The following is a 17657-nucleotide window of genomic DNA, read 5'->3' as shown; positions in this document are numbered from 1 at the left end:
TTGAGTTGAAGAAGAAGGAGTTGCATCCCTGACTCTCTTCTTGGAAGCATCGCACTTGAGCTGAGCAGCCTCTTGCTTTAGTCCATATTGTAGAACTCATCGTACTTTTTCGTCTCAAAAAGCACAAGAGCTAGTTGCAGATCTTCTCTGAGGCCACCTCTGAACTGATAAATCATGCTCTTCTCATCAGGGACGTCTTGCTTAGCGAAACGAGCGAGCTTCTGGAACATGATGTTGTACTGGTAAACAGACAAGCTGCCTTGCTTCAGATTGCGGAACTCCTCACGCTTGCTCTCAACAACACTCTGAGGAATGTGGTGAGCTTTTAAGTCTTGGCGGCATTCATCCAAGGTAATCACACGACCTCCTCTGGAATCTTTGTATTGTTGATACCACTCTGCAGCTTGGTCTTTGAGTTGGAACGAGGCAAACTTGACAAAGTCCTCAGGCCTGACGTTGCTGCACTCGAAATTCTTGCAGATATCGACGAGCCAATCATCAGCTTCTGTGGCCTCGACACAGTTACTGAAGGTCTTTGGCTGGTTTGCGAGGAACTGGTTGAGGGTAGCAAATTGATTTTGATTGTTGCCATTGCCTTGATTTCCTTGGCTGCGCTCTTGCAAGAGTTGCACAATCAGCTGCGTGTTGGCATTGGTAGCGGCCATCACAGCTTTCCATGCCTCCGGAGGTGGAGGTGGTGGCGGCGGTTCCGGATATTCCTTCTCCCAGGACGACCCGATCAGACTCGGAATCCCGGTTACAAGACATCTCGACAATGGTAAAACTAAACCAGCAAAGCCGCCCGAATGTGCCGACAAATCCCGATAGGAGCTGCACATATCTCGTTCTCAGGGCACACCGGATGAGCCAGATGTCGGGTTGGCATAGACCCTGGTTGCCCAGGGGGCGCCGGACATCGCTCAGGTTGGACCAACACTTAGAGAAGCACTGGCCCGGGGGGGGGGTTAAAATAAAGATGGCCCCTGAGTCCACGAAACCCAAGGGAAAAAGGCTAGGTGGCAAAAGGTAAAACCAAGGTTGGGCCTTGCTGGAGGAGTTTTATTCAAGGTGAACTGTCAAGGGGTTCCCATTATAACCCAACCATGTAAGGAATGCAAAATCAAGGAACATAACACCGGTATGACGGAAACTAGGGCGGCAATGGTGGAAAAAAACACCAGGCATAAGGCCGAGCCTTCCACCCTTTACCAAGTATATAGATGCATTAAAGTAATCAAGTTATAATAATGATATCCCAACAATAATCATGTTCCAACAAGGAACAAACTCCAATCTTTATCTGCAACTAGCAACGCTATAAGAGGGGCTGAGCAAAGCGGTAACATAGCCAAACAACGGTTTGCTAGGACAAGGTGGGTTAGAGGTTTGAAATGGCAATATGGGAGGCATGATAAAGCATGTGGTAGGTATCGTATCATAGGCATAGCAATAGAGCGAGCAACTAGCAAGCTAAGATAGAAGTGATTTCGAGGGTATGGTCATCTTGCCTGCAAAGTTCTCTGAGTTGACGAAAGCTGGATCCTCGTAAGCGCACTCAACGGGTTCCTCGATCACGTACTCGTCTCCTGGCTCTTCCCAAACCAAGAACACAAGCAAAGGGAACCACGATCAACCACGGTGCAATGCGCAAGCAACATGATGCAAAACATGGCATGATATGTGGGATGTGATATGCAATGCATATGCATGCTTCAGAAAAGAAAGATTGAACCAGGCCTCAACTTGGAAAACCAAGAGTGCCGCTGGAAAGATGAGTTGATTTCGGTTAACAGCATGATGGCAAGCAAAACAATAATGGCACAAAGCTGTGATTAACAACACGATGCCATCTAAATGCATCAAGAAAATAAGCTACTACACTCTAACATAGCAACAAAGCACATGGCAGTGATCCACTCAAGATGCTTGACAAAAGATGAACATTGAGCTACCGCTAATTCACACAATAGCAGGTTCAAACAAAAATGGCAAAAGTGCAAAAGATATCAGGTTCATAGACTTAGTGAAAATAACATGCCAGGATATAACATCAGGAAGCAATGTTTAGAGCAAGATAACAACATGCTACAGGAACATATCATGGCAAAGCAAGGCATGGCATGAAACTACACAAAGCATATAACAAAAGTACCTTACTGACCATAAGCCAAAAAGGATCAGAAAATACAATGGCACCCATGTCAACATAGCAAGTTTCGTTAACAGATTCCGACTTAGCAGAAAACTGGAACATGGCAAAACAGAGTTACATAGGCATGTTTACAAGCTCGATGCACTCACCACAAGGCATTGCATGACAAACTAAGCATACACCCAGCAAGAAGGCATGATCAATAAGCTAACCATGCCAAGAACACTCTCCATAGCATGCACGGATCAACTACAACAACCTCGGCAAAATTGATTAACATGTAAACAATTTGCCAGGAACATTTTATAGCAAAAGTAGAGCAAGATTGAGTCATGCTAGGGTGCTCCAACATTGCAACCAAAGACATGGATGGATAGAGCATAACAATATCTCAAAATCATCCTTACTGAACATGCTCAAAAGAGGCATGGATCACTCTGTAGAAACATGAATACATGGCATAAAAATATTATCGGGGAAAAGACTTAGAAGAATTCTAAGTCCCTGAAATCAGCAACATCACGAGAGCTACTTTGCATGCTTGTGCTAGTCACCACATTGATCACAAAAATACATCGCATACACCCCTGTAAAGATGGCATGGCATATAACAAAACACATGTAGGGCTCAAGTTCATAGGAGGCACGCATTAAACATGGCAAAAATGACAAATGTCCATATTCTGATAAGAGACAGACACTAACATTATATAGCACTCTTGCAACAGCATGTAGGGCATCAAGATGAACTCAAAGTGAACATGGTGCAATGAGATGAAATGAAGTGCACATCCAGTCGAACAATTTGATATGCTACACGCCCAAAACGGAGCCACAGATGCAAAGATATGACATGATGAAATATGCTAAAAATAATAGGAACTTAGGGGAGAAATGAGGTCAACCCTAATATTTCGGATCTGGATCTGAGGCACGCTTCCCGAGGTCCATCGGAATCTCGCCAGAACAGTGCGGGGCGGTGGCCGGAGGGGTCGAGGACGGTGCTGGAGTGGGGCTCACCGGGATCTGGGTCGTCGGAGGGCGGTGGAGCTCGTCGGGGTCCGGCGAGCTGCGGGCGGCGGCAACGATGAGGCGGCGGGGCGGCGGCAGACGAGGTAGCCGGATATGGCGTCGAACGCCGGCGAGGGCGGACGGCGGTGGCGCGGTGAAGCCCTGGCGGCGCGAGGAGGCGGCCAGGCGCGGGGCGGCGCGCACGGGCTCGGGGGGCCCGGGCCGCGGCGGGCCGGCGCGGACGCGGCGATGTGGGTGCGGGCGGAGGTGACGTGGCGGGAAATTGTTGGTTGGGCGGCGGCAAGCGGACGTGTCCGGCCCAAAGCGGACGAGTCCGGCGGCGGGAGGAGGAAGAGGCTAGGGTTTCGCCCGAAATTTCGGAGGGGGAGCCCTATTTATACATCGAAGGAGCTAGGAGGCTCCAAATTAAGCATGGTTTTAGCCCACACGATCGTGATCGAATGACCGAGATGATGGAGGGGAGTTGAGGTGGGTTTTGGGCCACTTTGGAGAGGTGTTGGGCTGCAACACACACGAGGCCTTTACGGTTCCTCGGTTAACCGGTGGAGTATCAAACGAAGTCCAAATGGGATGAAACTTGACAGGCGATCTACCGGTAGTAAACCAAGGCCGCTTGGCAAGTCTCGGTCCAATCCTAGAACGTTTAACACCCGCACACGAAAAGAGACAAAAGGGGACATCGGAGGACATAGGAGCGCCGGAATGCAAAACGAACAACGGGGAAAATGCTCTGACGCATGAGACGAGCACGTATGCAAATGCGATGCACATGATGACATGATATGAGATGCATGACAAGACAAAATGCAGAACAAAGACGAAACCCAACAACGAGGAAATATCATAACTTAGTGCGGAAATGGCAAGAGTTGGAATGTAAATATGGCAAGATATATATGGGGCGTTGCACTCTTGCCTCCTTCTCTTGCGCCTATAAAAGGGAGGTCGCTCCTCCCAGAGAGACGCACCAAAACCTCTTCTTCCTCTCGCCACAAGTTCCTGAGCACCGCACTGCTACGTTCTTCCCCATCCCTGCTTGCGGCGTGCACCGCGGGTCGGGACAATAGGCCTCCGAAACCGCACCTTTTGAGTCCTGTACGGGAGAAGGGTGATAAGGTTTTTGGGGAGCTCTCAGTGCGACTACTGACTTCTTCGTCATGGACGCCCCAGACTCCGACGACTACTTCCCTGACGACGACTTTATACAGCACTAGATACAGCTACGGTCGAAGTAGATTGGCTTCGTCGGCTCTTGAATGACTTGCCGGTTGTTGAGAAACTTGTGCCGAGTATCCTTATGAACTGCGACAATTAAACTTTGATCACGAAAGTGAGCAGCTCAAAGGATAACGTGAAGTCATCAAGACACGTTCAGAGAAGGTTAAAGTCTGTCAGAAAAATGCTGGAGTTATTGCATTGGATTATATCCAAACGTCTAAAAATATGGCAATTCCTTTTACTAAGGGTCTTTCACGTAATGTGATAGATAATGCATCGAGGGAGATGGGTATGAGACATACTAGTGACACTCTACACAACCATCTTTGATTAACGAGCTAGTCAAGTAGAGGCATACTAGTGACACTCTGTTTGTCTATGTATTCACACATGTATTATGTTTCCGGTTAATACAATTCTAGCATGAATAATAAACATTTATCATGAAATAAGGAAATAAATAATAACTTTATTATTGCCTCTAGGGCATATTTCCTTCACTTTCACGTAATGTGATAGATCATCGATGGATATGGGTATGAGACCCACAATATGAGTTGTTCACAGTGGTAACCTATTCTTTGTGATCGGAGATCCCGTGAATTAGATGTGGAAGACAAGCTGTTGGTCAACTGAGAGGAGAGTATCCTTACTATTCACAATACCACTCCATGAAGATGCAATACTCTCCTAATCTGCATTGTAGGTTGATGTATATCTTAATGTGTTCTAAGTGGCTCATTTAAGCAGAGATGTTGTCCTGCAGAACATCTTTTGAAGAACACACCTATATGAGTCTTATTGTCAAACCTCGCAATCTATGAGAGTAGGGTTCTCTCTAGTAAACTCATGAAATGTCACAGAGTATGACGCATAAGCTCCACCCACGGGGAAGACCCACGGTAGCCACGTATCGGTCAAGGCTTTATGTGAAGCTAGATTCGCAGAAAACTTGCAGTTCAAGGCCCAGTCCACTGTTCAAGTTGCTTATTAGTGTAGCATAGAGTTCTAGGTGCAAGTTCAACTTAACAGTCTCCACTGTAGTACCGGTATATAAAACGATGTTTTGGAACCAAAGGCAATTTTTGTGTGCCTCTGGGATCTGGTGGGGGATTGCTGGAATTTTGTCTACTTTGGGCCTAGCCCAATAGCAGTTTCAGAAATTCTTAATAAATCCTAGAGGCCCACGCAGCCCATTCATGCAAGGCAAGAGGTGGAACTAAAGTTTAGTCCCACATTGCTAGTTTAGAGGGAGTTGGACCTCTTTATAAGGGAGGTTCTTTCCCCACTACTATGAGCATGAGAACAAGAGGGACATCCACGCGTGCTCCTCCTCCGCCGCCTGCCTCGCCACGCCACGCCATGCCACGCCTCATCACGACGCGCCGCACCGTGGGTTGTGGGAATGAGCCGATGTCTAAATTTTTGCAACGCACTATGGGTATACGAAAGGTCACACGGAAGCTGAAAAGATTTTTGCGAAAGTGGAGTTCGAATGCGAACGGTGCAGCCCTTCGCCTGCTGGCTGTTCGCTTCATCTCTGTCTCTTCGTTTCACCTCCCGTCGCTTCCCTCTCGCCTCCTTCTCTTGCGCCTATAAAAGGGAGGTCGCTCCTCCCAGAGAGACGCACCAGAACCTCTTCTTCCTCTCGCCACAAGTTCCTGAGCACTGCACTACTGCTACGTTCTTCCCCATCCCTACTTGCGGCGTCCACTGCGGGTCGGGACAGTAGGCCTCCGAAACCGCACCTTTTGAGTCTTGTACGGGAGAAGGGTCATACGGTTTTTGGGGAGCGCTCAACGCGAGTACTGACTTCTTCGTCACGGACGCCCCGGACTCCGACGACTACTTCCCCGACGACGACTTCTTCCGTGGCGTGGACGACCTTCTCGACGACATGGCTGGCGACGACACAGACCCCAAGTCCAGTGCTACTGCTGCTGCTGTCCCGTACGTGTTCTTGCTCTTTCTGTTAGAAGTTCTCTTGCAGTTCTTTGCTCTAGTGCCTGTCCTACATATGTTAGGTTCTACGCTATCTATGCAACCTGTTCCACTATTTGCTTTAGCCATGTTTGGTTGCAGTTCATATATGAAGATGTTATTTACCATCTCCCTGTCAGATCGCATGACTACTTTTATCCATGTTATATTAGTCATGCTTTATCTAATATTTCTATTAATAAAATCATTTGGTAAATTGCTCATATTTCCAACAATCCAAAAACCTTATTATAGACAACTTACCCCAAGCGGTTCTGCTGCTTCCATGAGACCTCCTATGTTTGAGGGTATCCACTATAAGAGGTGGCGTGTGAGAGCAGTCTTATGGTTTGAAACCATGAGTTGCTATGACACCACGCTTGGCAAGCCTGAAGTGGAGCTTGATGCCCAACAGGAACAAGCTTTTCAGAAAATGGATACTCTATTTAAGGCTGCTCTCTTGAGTGTTCTTGGTGAGAACATAGCTGATGCTTATGCATCAATTGATAATGGAAAAGATATGTGGGACACACTTGAGGCCAAGTTTGGGTCCTCGGATGCAGGCACTGAGCTGTACATCATGGAGAAATTCTATGATTACAGGATGACAGAAGAGCGCTCCGTGGTTGAGCAAGCTCATGAGATACAGTCATTTCCTAGAGAACTTGAGCACTTCAATTGTATGCTACCGGACAAGTTTGTTGCCGGAGGTATCATCACTAGGCTTCCTCCTTCGTGGAGGAACTTTGCTACCTTAATGAAGCATAAGAGGCAGGAGTTTTCCGTTCCGGATCTCATTGGCACTCTTGATGTAGAAGAAAAGGCGAGAGCAAAGGACACACGTGCTCGAGGTATTGAGGGAGGATCTAGTGCCAATGTGTACAGAAGCAGAACTTTCAGCCCCACAAGTTAAAGAACAACGGCAAGTTTGATGGTAAAGCAAAGTTTGATGGGAAGAACAAGGCTGTCCAGCACAAGAACTTCAATAAGAAGAATGACAAGAAGAAAGGTGTTTGTCATGTGTGTGGAGATACTGATCATTGGGCTCATAGTAGCCCTAATCACTATGACAAGCGTCATCCTGGGAAAGGCGGCAAGACCGCTAATGTTGTCATTGGAGACATTGACATGAAGGATGCTGGGTATGGTATATTTCCCACTATTCTTTCAGTTTGTCATTCTCCTGATTGGTTGATTGACACGGGTGATAATGTGCATGTATGTGGTGACATTTCCATGTTTTCATCTTATCAGACCGCAGGGGCTTCAACCATGCTGATGGGCAACGGTTCAAGTGCTTCTGTTCATGGTGTTGGCACGGTCGATCTGAAGTTTACTTCGGGGAAGATCGTGCGGCTGAAGAACGTGCATTATGTCCCCTCTGTCAATAAAAATCTTGTTAGTGGATCTCTTCTATGTAGAGATGGCTACAAGCTTGTCTTTGAGTCGAATAAATTTGTAATATCCAAGTATGGAACCTTTGTTGGTAAAGGCTATGAGTCAGGAGGCCTGTTTCATTTATCCTTATCAGACGTTTGCAATAAAGTTGTTAATCATGTTTGCAACAATAGTGAATCAAATGTCCGACATTCACGTCTTTGTCATGTTAACTTTGGTTGCATGTCGCGACTAGCGAAGTTGAACTTAATCCCTAGTTTCACCACTATCAAGGGATCTAAGTGTCAAGTTTGTGTGCAAGCTAAGCTACCTCGTAAGTCACACACGACTGCGGAAACGAGAAATCTTGCACCCCTAGAGCTCATACATTCAGATCTTTGTGAAATGAATGGTGTTTTGACAAAAGGTGGAAAGAAATATTTCATGACGTTAATTGATGACTCCACTAGATACTGCCGTGTGTATCTTCTGAAATCTAAGGATGAGGCTTTGAACTTTTTCAAGATCTATAAAGCTGAAATGGAAAACCAACTTGATCGAAGAATCAAGAGGCTTAGGTCCGACCGTGGTGGAGAGTATTTTTCCAATGAATTTGATGCTTTTTGTGCGGAACATGGTATAATCCATGAGAAGACGCTGCCCTACTCACCTCAGTCAAATGGGGTGGCCGAAAGAAAGAACCGTACTCTAACTGATTTGGTTAACGCCATGTTAGAAACATCGGGTCTCTCCAAGGCATGGTGGGGGGAGGCGATATTGACGACAAGTCATGTCCTAAACCGAGTTCCCACAAAGAACAAAGAGATAACTCCATTCGAGGATTGGGAGAAGAAAAGGTTAAAACTCTCTTATCTGCGAACATTGGGTTGTTTGGCGAAAGTCAATGTTCCAATTCCAAAGAAGCGGAAGCTTGGACCAAAGACTGTGGATTGTGTTTTCCTGGGATATGCTTTTCATAGCAATGGATATAGATTCTTGGTTGTAAAATCTTAGGTACCTGACATGCATGTAGGTACGATCATGGAGTCGAATGATGTGACTTTCTTTGAAGATATCTTTCCCATGAAGGATATGGCTACCTCATCTAATCAGGAGATGCCTAGTTCATCGAATCAGGAACTAGTTACAATTACCAAACCTGCTATTTCGATGGAACACTTTGAAAGTCATGTGGACGAGAACAATGAAGTTCCTACTAGGAGCAAGAGACAGAGGACTGCAAAGTCTTTTGGTGATGATTCTCTTGTGTATCTCATAGATGACACTCCCAGTTCTATTTCAGTTGCCTATGCATCTGAAGATGCTGACTATTGGAAGGAAGCAGTTCGTAGCGAGATGGATTCCATCTTGGCGAATGAAACTTGGGAGATAACTGATTGTCCTGATGGGTGCAAACCTATAGGATGCAAATGGGTATTCAAGAAGAAGCTTAGGCCTAATGGTACTATTTAAAAGTACATGGCTCGGCTCGTGGCTAAGGGTTATACCCAAAAGGAAGGTGAAGACTTCTTTGATACTTACTCACATGTGGCTCGACTGACCACTATTCGAGTTCTACTTTCACTAGCTGCCTTGCATGGTCTTCTCGTTCATCAAATGGATGTTAAGACTGCTTTCCTAAATGGAGAGTTGGACGAGGAAATTTATATGGAACAACCAGATGGGTTTGTACTAGATGGTCAGGAAGGAAAAGTGTGCAAGTTGCTGAAGTCTTTGTATGGACTCAAGCAAGCACCCAAACAGTGGCATGAGAAGTTTGAAAGAACTTTAACAGCTTCAGGCTTTGTTGTGAACGAAGCTGACAAATGTGTGTACTATCGCCATGGTGGGGGCGAGGGAGTTATCCTTTGCTTGTATGTTGATGACATACTGATTTTCGGAATAAATCTGAATGTTATTAAGGAGGTCAAGAATTTCCTATCTCGCTGTTTTGAGATGAAGGATTTAGGAGTGGCTGATGTCATTTTGAACATTAAATTGTTGAGAGACGATGATGGTGGGATTACATTGCATCAATCTCACTATGTGGAAAAGATCTTGAGTCGCTTTGGCTATAGTGACTGCAAGCCCTCTCCAACACCTTATGATGCAAGTGTGTTACTTCGAAAGAATCGAAGAATTGCTAGAGATCAATTGAAATATTCTCAGATTATTGTCTCGCTTATGCATTTAGCCAGTGCTACAAGACCTGACATCTCTTTTGCTGTTAACAAACTGAGTCGGTTTGTCTCAAAACCAGGAGATGTGCATTGGAAAGCTCTAGAGAGAGTTTTTCATTATTTGAAAGGCACTGCAAATTATGGAATTCACTACACCGGGCACCCAAAGGTGCTTGAAGGGTATAGTGACTCAAACTGGATCTCAGATGCTGATGATATAAAGGCCACGAGCGGATATGTATTCACTCATGGAGGTGGCGTTGTTTCTTGGAAGTCTTGCAAGCAGACCATCTTAACGAGGTCAACAATGGAAGCAGAACTCACAGCACTAGATACAGCTACGGTCAAAGCAGATTGGCTTCATCGGCTCTTGAATGACTCATCGGTTGTTTAGAAACATGTATCGGGTATCCTTATGAACCGCGACAATCAAACTATGATCACGAAAGTGAGCTGCTCAAAGGATAACATGAAGTCATGAAGACACGTTCAGAGAAGGTTAAAGTCTGTCGGAAAAATGAAAAACTCCGGAGTTATTGGATTGGATTATATCCAAACGTATAAAAATCTGGCAGATCCTTTTACTAAGGGTCTTTCACGTAATGTGATAGATAATGCATCGAGGGAGATGGGTATGAGACCCACAATATGAGTTGTTCACAGTGGTAACCTATTCTTTGTGATCGGAGATCCCGTGAATTAGATGTGGAAAACAAGCTATTGGTCAACTGAGAGGAAAGTATCCTTACTATTCACAATACCACTCCATGAAGATGCAATACTCTCCTAATTTGCATGGCAGGTTGATGTATATCTTAATGTGTTCTAAGTGGCTCATTAAAGCAGAGATGTTGTCCTGCAGAACATCTTTTGAAGAACACACCTATATGAGACTGATTGTCAAACGTCGCAATCTATGAGAGTAGGGTTCTCTCTAGTAAACTCATGAAAGGTCACGGAGTATGACGCATAAGCTCCACCCGCGGGGAAGACCCACGGTAGCCACATATCGGTCAAGGCTTTATGTGAAGCTAGATTCGCAGAAAACTTGCAGTTCAAGGCCCAGTCCATTGTTCAAGTTGCTTACTAGTGTAGCATAGAGTTCTAGGTGGAAGTTCAACTTAACAGTCTCCACTTCAGTGCCGGTATATAAAACAATGTTTTGGAACCAAAGGCATTTTTTGTGTGCCTCTGGGATCTGGTGGGGGATTGCTGGAATTTTATCTACTTTGGGCGTAGCCCAATAGTAGTTTCAGCAATTCTTAATAAATCCTAGAGGCCCACGTAGCCCATTCATGCAAGGCAAGAGGTGGAACTAAAGTTTAGTCCCACATTGCTAGTTTAGAGGGAGTTGGACCTCTTTATAAGGGAGGTTCTTTCCCCACTAGTATGAGCATGAGAACAAGCGGCACATCCATGCGTGCTCCTCCTCCGCCGCCCGCCTCGCCACGCCACGCCTAATCATGACACGCCGTGGGTTGCGGGAATGAGCCGAGCCGATGTGTTAATTTTTGCCACGCACTACGGGTATACGAAAGGTCACACGAAAGCTGAAAAGATTTTTGCGAAAGTGGAGTTCGAATGCGAACGGTGCAGCCCTTCGACTGTTGGTTGTTCGCTTCTCTGTCTCTTCGTTTCACCTCCCATCGCTGCCCTCTCGCCTCCTTCTCTTGCGCCTATAAAAGGGAGGTCGCTCCTCCCAGAGAGATGCACCAAAACCTCTTCTTCCTCTAGCCACAAGTTCTTGAGCACTGCGCTGCTGCTACGTTCTTCCCCATCCCTTCTTGCGGCGTGCACCGCGGGTCGGGATAGTAGGCCTCAGAAACCGCACCTTTTGAGTTCTATACGGGGGAAGGGTGATAAGGTTTTTGGGAAGCGCTCAGCGCGACTACTAACTTCTTCGTCACGGACGCCCCGGACTCCGACGACTACTTCCCCGACGTTGACGAAATTCTCGTCGACATGGTTGGCGACGACACCGACCCCAAGTCCAGTGCTACTGCTGCTGCTATCCCGTACGTGTTCGTACTCTTTCTGTCAGAAGTTCTCTCGCAGTTCTTTGCTCTAGTGTATGTCCTACATATGTTAGGTTCTACGCTATCTATGCAACCTGTTCTACTATCTGCTTTAGACATGTTTGGTTGCAGTTCATATATGAAGATGTCATTTACCTTCTCCCTGTCAGATCGCATTACTACTTTTATCCATGTTATATTAGTCATGCTTTATCTAATATTTCTATTAATAAAATCATTTGGTAAATTGCTCATATTTCCAACAGCATCAACCTCATGGAAGCCTTCCTGTCCGGGCAGCTCCCTGATGCACTGCACGTCATGGTGTCCCTTGAGATTCTTGATTTCTCATATAATGGAAACATGGCTACCATGCCAAGAAGCTTGAGAAACCTCTGCAACCTGAGGTACTTAGACCTCGACTCGAGCCTCGTTGGTGGCCAGGACATTGGCAAGCTAATGGAAAGCCTGCCGCAGGGATACCCATCCAACAGGTTGCAACAATTGTACCTAGCAAACAATGGTATGGTTGGAACCTTGCCAAATTACAGGAGTTTGAGGCACCTGACCGGTGGGTTGCAAATTCTTGATCTCTCTTACAACAACCTCACGGGATCGATATTTTTGTCCATGGGAAATCTTAGTAGCTTGGACACTCTTGACATATCTTACAATATACTCACTGGATCAGTACCCACAGGGGAAGGATATTTTGCTGGTTTGAGCACCCTTGTACTATCCTTCAATCGCCTTGCTGGTAACATACCTACAGGAATTGGGCGCTTTGCTAGATTAAGGACTCTAGATCTTCATGGCAACTACCTCACTGGACATTAGTCTCAATGATCTCACCTTCATGTCCTGCCTCATTTTGGTATGCTTTCTAATCTGACTTACCTGGACATTAGTCTCAAACGCTCCATGAAATCCATTCGAAAAAACTTGATGGAGTGGTTTTCAAGGTGGATTTCGAGAAGGCGTACGATAAAGTCAAATGGTCGTTCCTTCAACAAGCCTTACGCATGAAAGGTTTCGATGAAGCCTGGCAACGCTAGGTAGAATCTTTCACACAAAAAGGGATTGTTGGAATTAAAGTGAATGAAGACATAGGTAATTATTTCCAGAAACATGAGGGCCTGCAACAAGGTGACCCAATGTCTCCTATTTTGTTCAACATTGTAGTTGATATGTTGGCAATTTTAATAGGAAGGACTAAGCAGGCTGGTCAGGTGGGTGGTCTGGTGCCTCACCTAGTGGATGGAGGTGTTTCTATCCTACAGTACACTGATGATATGATCATATTTATGGAGCATGACTTGGCGAAAGCGAGAAATATGAAGCTGGTGTTATGCTTATTTAAACAATTGACCGGGTTAAAGATTAACTTTCATAAAAGCAAATTGTTCTATTTTGGAAGAGCCAAAGACGAACAAGAGGCTTATATGCAATTGTTTGGATGCGAATTGGGGACTTTACTTTTTACGTATTTAGGTATACCAATTCACCATCGTAAGCTGACAAACAGAGAATGGAAGTGTATAGAGGATCGATTTGAGAAGAAACTGAGTTGCTGGAAGGGCAAGCTCATGTCATATGGAGGCCGATAAATTCTTATTCATTCGGTTCTCACGAGTATGCCTATGTTTCTCTTATCTTTTTTCGAGGTTCCAGTTGGAGTAAGGAAAAGGCTGGACTACTATCGATCCCATTTCTTCTGGCAGAGTGATGAGCTAAAAAGAAAATACAGACTTGCCAAATGGGATATCATTTGTCGACCAAAAGACCAAGGGGGTCTTGCGATTGAAAACCTTGAAGTCAAGAACAGATGTCTTCTCAGTAAGTGGTTGTATAAGTTATCTGTTGAGATTGAGGCCACATGGGCGCAGATTCTCCATAGTAAGTATCTCCAATCCAAAACATTGCCCCAGGTGACAACGAGGCCGCTGGATTCGCCTTTTTGGAAAGGGCTCATGAGAGTTAAAGCGGCCTTTTTCAATAGGACAAAGTTTATTGTCGAAAATGGCGCTAGCACATTATTCTGGGAGGATACTTGGCTAGGAGAGACACCCCTTGCGCTTCAATACCCGTCTCTTTATAGTATTGTTCAACGACGCGAGGCTTACGTTGCAACAGAACTCTAGTCCGTCCCCCTTAATATTCAATTCAGAAGGACGCTAGTTGGCAATCGTTGGGAAGCATGGATTCATTTAGTGAGTAGACTAATGGAGGTTCAACTATCTTAACAACCCGATAAGTTGCGCCGGAACCTTACTAGGACTAGGGAGTTCACAGTTAAATCAATGTATCATGTTATCAATTCTAGCTCCATTCCGAGTTCCAAATATGTCTGGAAAGTCAAGGTTCCGTTGAAAATCAAAGTGTTTATGTGGTTTGTACATAAACAAGTCGTCTTAACTAAAGACAATCTGGCAAAGCGTAACTGGACAGGACCTACTAGGTATAGCTTCTGTGATCGGGATGAAACTATCAAACACCTCTTTCTGGATTGCCAGTTGGCTAAGGTTCTATGGCGGACGGTGCACAGAGCTTTTAATATTACTCCTCCGAGCTCTGTCAGCTAGTTATTTGGAACGTGGCTTAACGGGATAGAGTTCGAAACGGCGTGCCACATTCGCGTAGGAGTATGTGCTTTATTGTGGGCTGTGTGGAATTGCAGAAATGATTTCGTCTTTAACAGAACATCAGATATTCATTTTTTGCAGGTTATCTTCCGGGCCACTGCTTTGATCCGTATGTGGTCGCTACTCACTCCGACGGAGGCCAGGGAGCGTTTGGTTACTGGATCTATCCGGTGGGAGATGGTAGCACGGGATATATTCAACTGGTTTGGATGGCGGTCATGTAATAGGATAGGCAATTAGTTTCCCTATCTTTTTTATGCCAGCCAGTTGTGGCTTTTGTGGCCGTTTTTATTGGCTCTTTGTGAGCTTTCACTTACTTTTTTGAGACTGCAAGACCTTGTTGAAATTATTTGATTTTTATAAAGGTGGCCGTATGCACCGATCTGATGCAGAGGCCGGGGAGCCCCCCTTTTCGGAAAAAACCTGGTCATTAGTCTCAGTGATCTCCATGGTGTGCTTACGGAGCAGCACTTTGCTAAAATGGCCAGTTTAGAGACATTGGACCTATCGCAGAACCCCCTACTCAAGATTCACGTGGATTCAGAATGGAAGAATCCCTTCAAGCTTAGAGATGCAAAAAAATTGTTGTGCATTATGGGTCCCCTTTTTCCTGCCTGGCTCCAGTGGCAGGTGAATCTTACTTACCTTGACCTCAAGCTCAGGTATAACCGATAAGCTTCCGGACTGGTTCACCACTTCATTTTCAACAATGGATTTTCTAGATACGTCCAACAATTCAATATATGGCGAGTTGCCGGCAAATATGGAGGACATGTCAATGACACAATTCTTTCTCGATTCCAATAGACTTACTGGGCCCATACCAAGTCTACCAAGGAATATCATCTACTTGGATATCTCCATGAACTCTTTATCAGGGCCTTTCCCATCCAACCTTGGAGCTCCAGGACTAGAAACACTGCTTATGTTCTCGAATGGCATCGTGGGTCATCTTCCTAAATCAATCTGCCATTCACAGAAGTTGATAGTCTTAGACTCAGCAAACAACCTTCTCGTTGGAGAACTACCTCCATGTTCTAGAATGGAATCCTTGAGGTACCTACTGTTAAGTAACAATAGCTTCTGTGGACCATTCCAACCATTTATACAGAGCTGCAAAAATTTGGGTCTCTTGGATCTTGCATGGAATAACTTATCTGGAATATTGCCGACGTGGATTGGGAACTTGGTGCAACTACAATTTATACGATTGAGTTATAACATGTTCTCTGGGAAGATCTCGGTCATCATCACAAAACTCAAGTTCCTTCATCATTTGAATCTAGTAGGAAATAATATATCCGGATCCATCTCACTAGGTATGTCAGACCTAACAGCAATGACACAGATGGAGGTAAGGATTGGCTCGTTTCCTTATCAGGCGTATGCAAATGCGGCGGGTGAAGGTGGAAATAGCTTGTCTGCTGTCACAAAGGGGTAAGAACTTAAGTATGGTGTAGGAATTTTGGATATGGTGAGCATTGACTTATCATTCAATGGGTTAACTGGGATAATTCCAGAGGAAATTGCTTCTCTTGATGCACTGTTAAACATAAACATGTCTTGGAATCGCCTGAGCGGTAAAATCCCAGAAAATATTGGGGCGATACAGTCACTTGAGTCACTCGACCTCTCAAAGAACATGCTCTCTGGTGAGATCCCTTCAACCTAGTCAAATATAACATACTTAAGCTTCCTGAACCTATCTGAAAACAATCTTACAGGAAGAATACCACCAGGCTCACAGCTTGACACCCTGTACTAGGAGCACCCATCTATATATGAGGGCAACAGTGGGCTTTGCGGACCTCCTCTTGAGAAGAATTGCTCGACAAATGGTACATTAATGCAAGATGATCAGAGCAGAACTGGCCATGGTTTTGAGCCAATGTCTTTTAGATTTTGGCTTGTTCTAGGTGTGCTTCTCGGCTTTTGGTTGGCGCTCTTCACCCTTCTATTCATGAAAGCATGGAAGATTGCTTATTTCCGCCTCTTCGACAAGCTGTATGATCAGATATATGTGCTTGTCGTTGTTAAATGGAGAAGATTGGCTAGAGCAAGAACAACAGATTAGGCATCACAAAGTAGCGAGTGAATTGCAAAAAACCACCACATTTGAAGTTCAAGAATCCATTTGCCACCACATTTCTAGCGCGTCTCAAAAATCCACCACTTTTCTTGTAAATTTTCTCAATAAAAACAAATGACCGGTTTGCCGTAGTTAACATGATTTCTGACAGGGCTGGCCCACCCGTCGGGTGCCACGTGGGCAAGTCCAGAAGACGAGTGGGTTGACGGCCTTTAGCGTTGTCGGTACAGAACAGAGCCCCCACTCCCTACCGCTCACACTCCACTCCACTCGCTCACTCTCTCACTCTCACTCCTCTACTTTGTCACCTGTTGCCGCCCCGGAGTTCTTCGCCGCCGCCGGAGGCACGGTTCCATCCCCGCCATAGAAGATGCCGTCGTGGAAGGATGGAGAGGAGAGTAGCGAGGAGGAGGAGCTGGTCGACATGGATGTGGAGCAGCACTGGATAAGGGATCTGCTTTGCACCTAGGGTTAGGGTTAGTGTTCAAGTGTTCTTCGATTTGAGACCATGTTTGGAGCAGTTGCTATTTTTTCTGCGGTTCACTAGTGTGCTACAATGCAGGCGAACCCTGGGACCACTATAGATGCATCCTTCTATGGTAGAGTTGCAGATGCAAGCATGATACGTCCATTTTGCATCATGCTTTTATATCGATATTTATTGCATTATGGGATGTTATTTCACATTATGTCACAATACTTATGGCTATTCTCTGTTATTTTACAAGGTTTACATAAGGAGGGAGAATGCCGGCAGCTGGAATTCTGGGATGGAAAAGGAGTAAATATTAGAGACCTATTCTGCACAACTCCAAAAGTCCTGAAACTCCACGGAATACCTTATATAAATAACGAAAAATCCTCACCAAAGATGAAGACCAGGGGGCCCACACCCTTTCCACGAGGGTGGGGGCGCCCCCCCCTAGGGCGCGCTCCCTACCTCGTGGGCCCCTTGGTGGCTCTCTGATGACC

At 45.4% G+C, this 17657-nt stretch overlaps 1 pseudogene; it reads left to right on the top strand.

The window, feature by feature from the left end:
* LOC125549023 overlaps positions 1-16670 on the top strand; it is a 98246-nt pseudogene extending 81576 nt beyond the window's left edge.
* Positions 16671-17657: the final 987 nt, after the last annotated feature.

Source organism: Triticum urartu, chromosome 3, assembly GCF_003073215.2.
Source record: "Triticum urartu cultivar G1812 chromosome 3, Tu2.1, whole genome shotgun sequence".
Classification (NCBI taxonomy): domain Eukaryota; kingdom Viridiplantae; phylum Streptophyta; class Magnoliopsida; order Poales; family Poaceae; genus Triticum; species Triticum urartu.
This window is presented reverse-complemented; position numbering and strand designations above follow the sequence as displayed.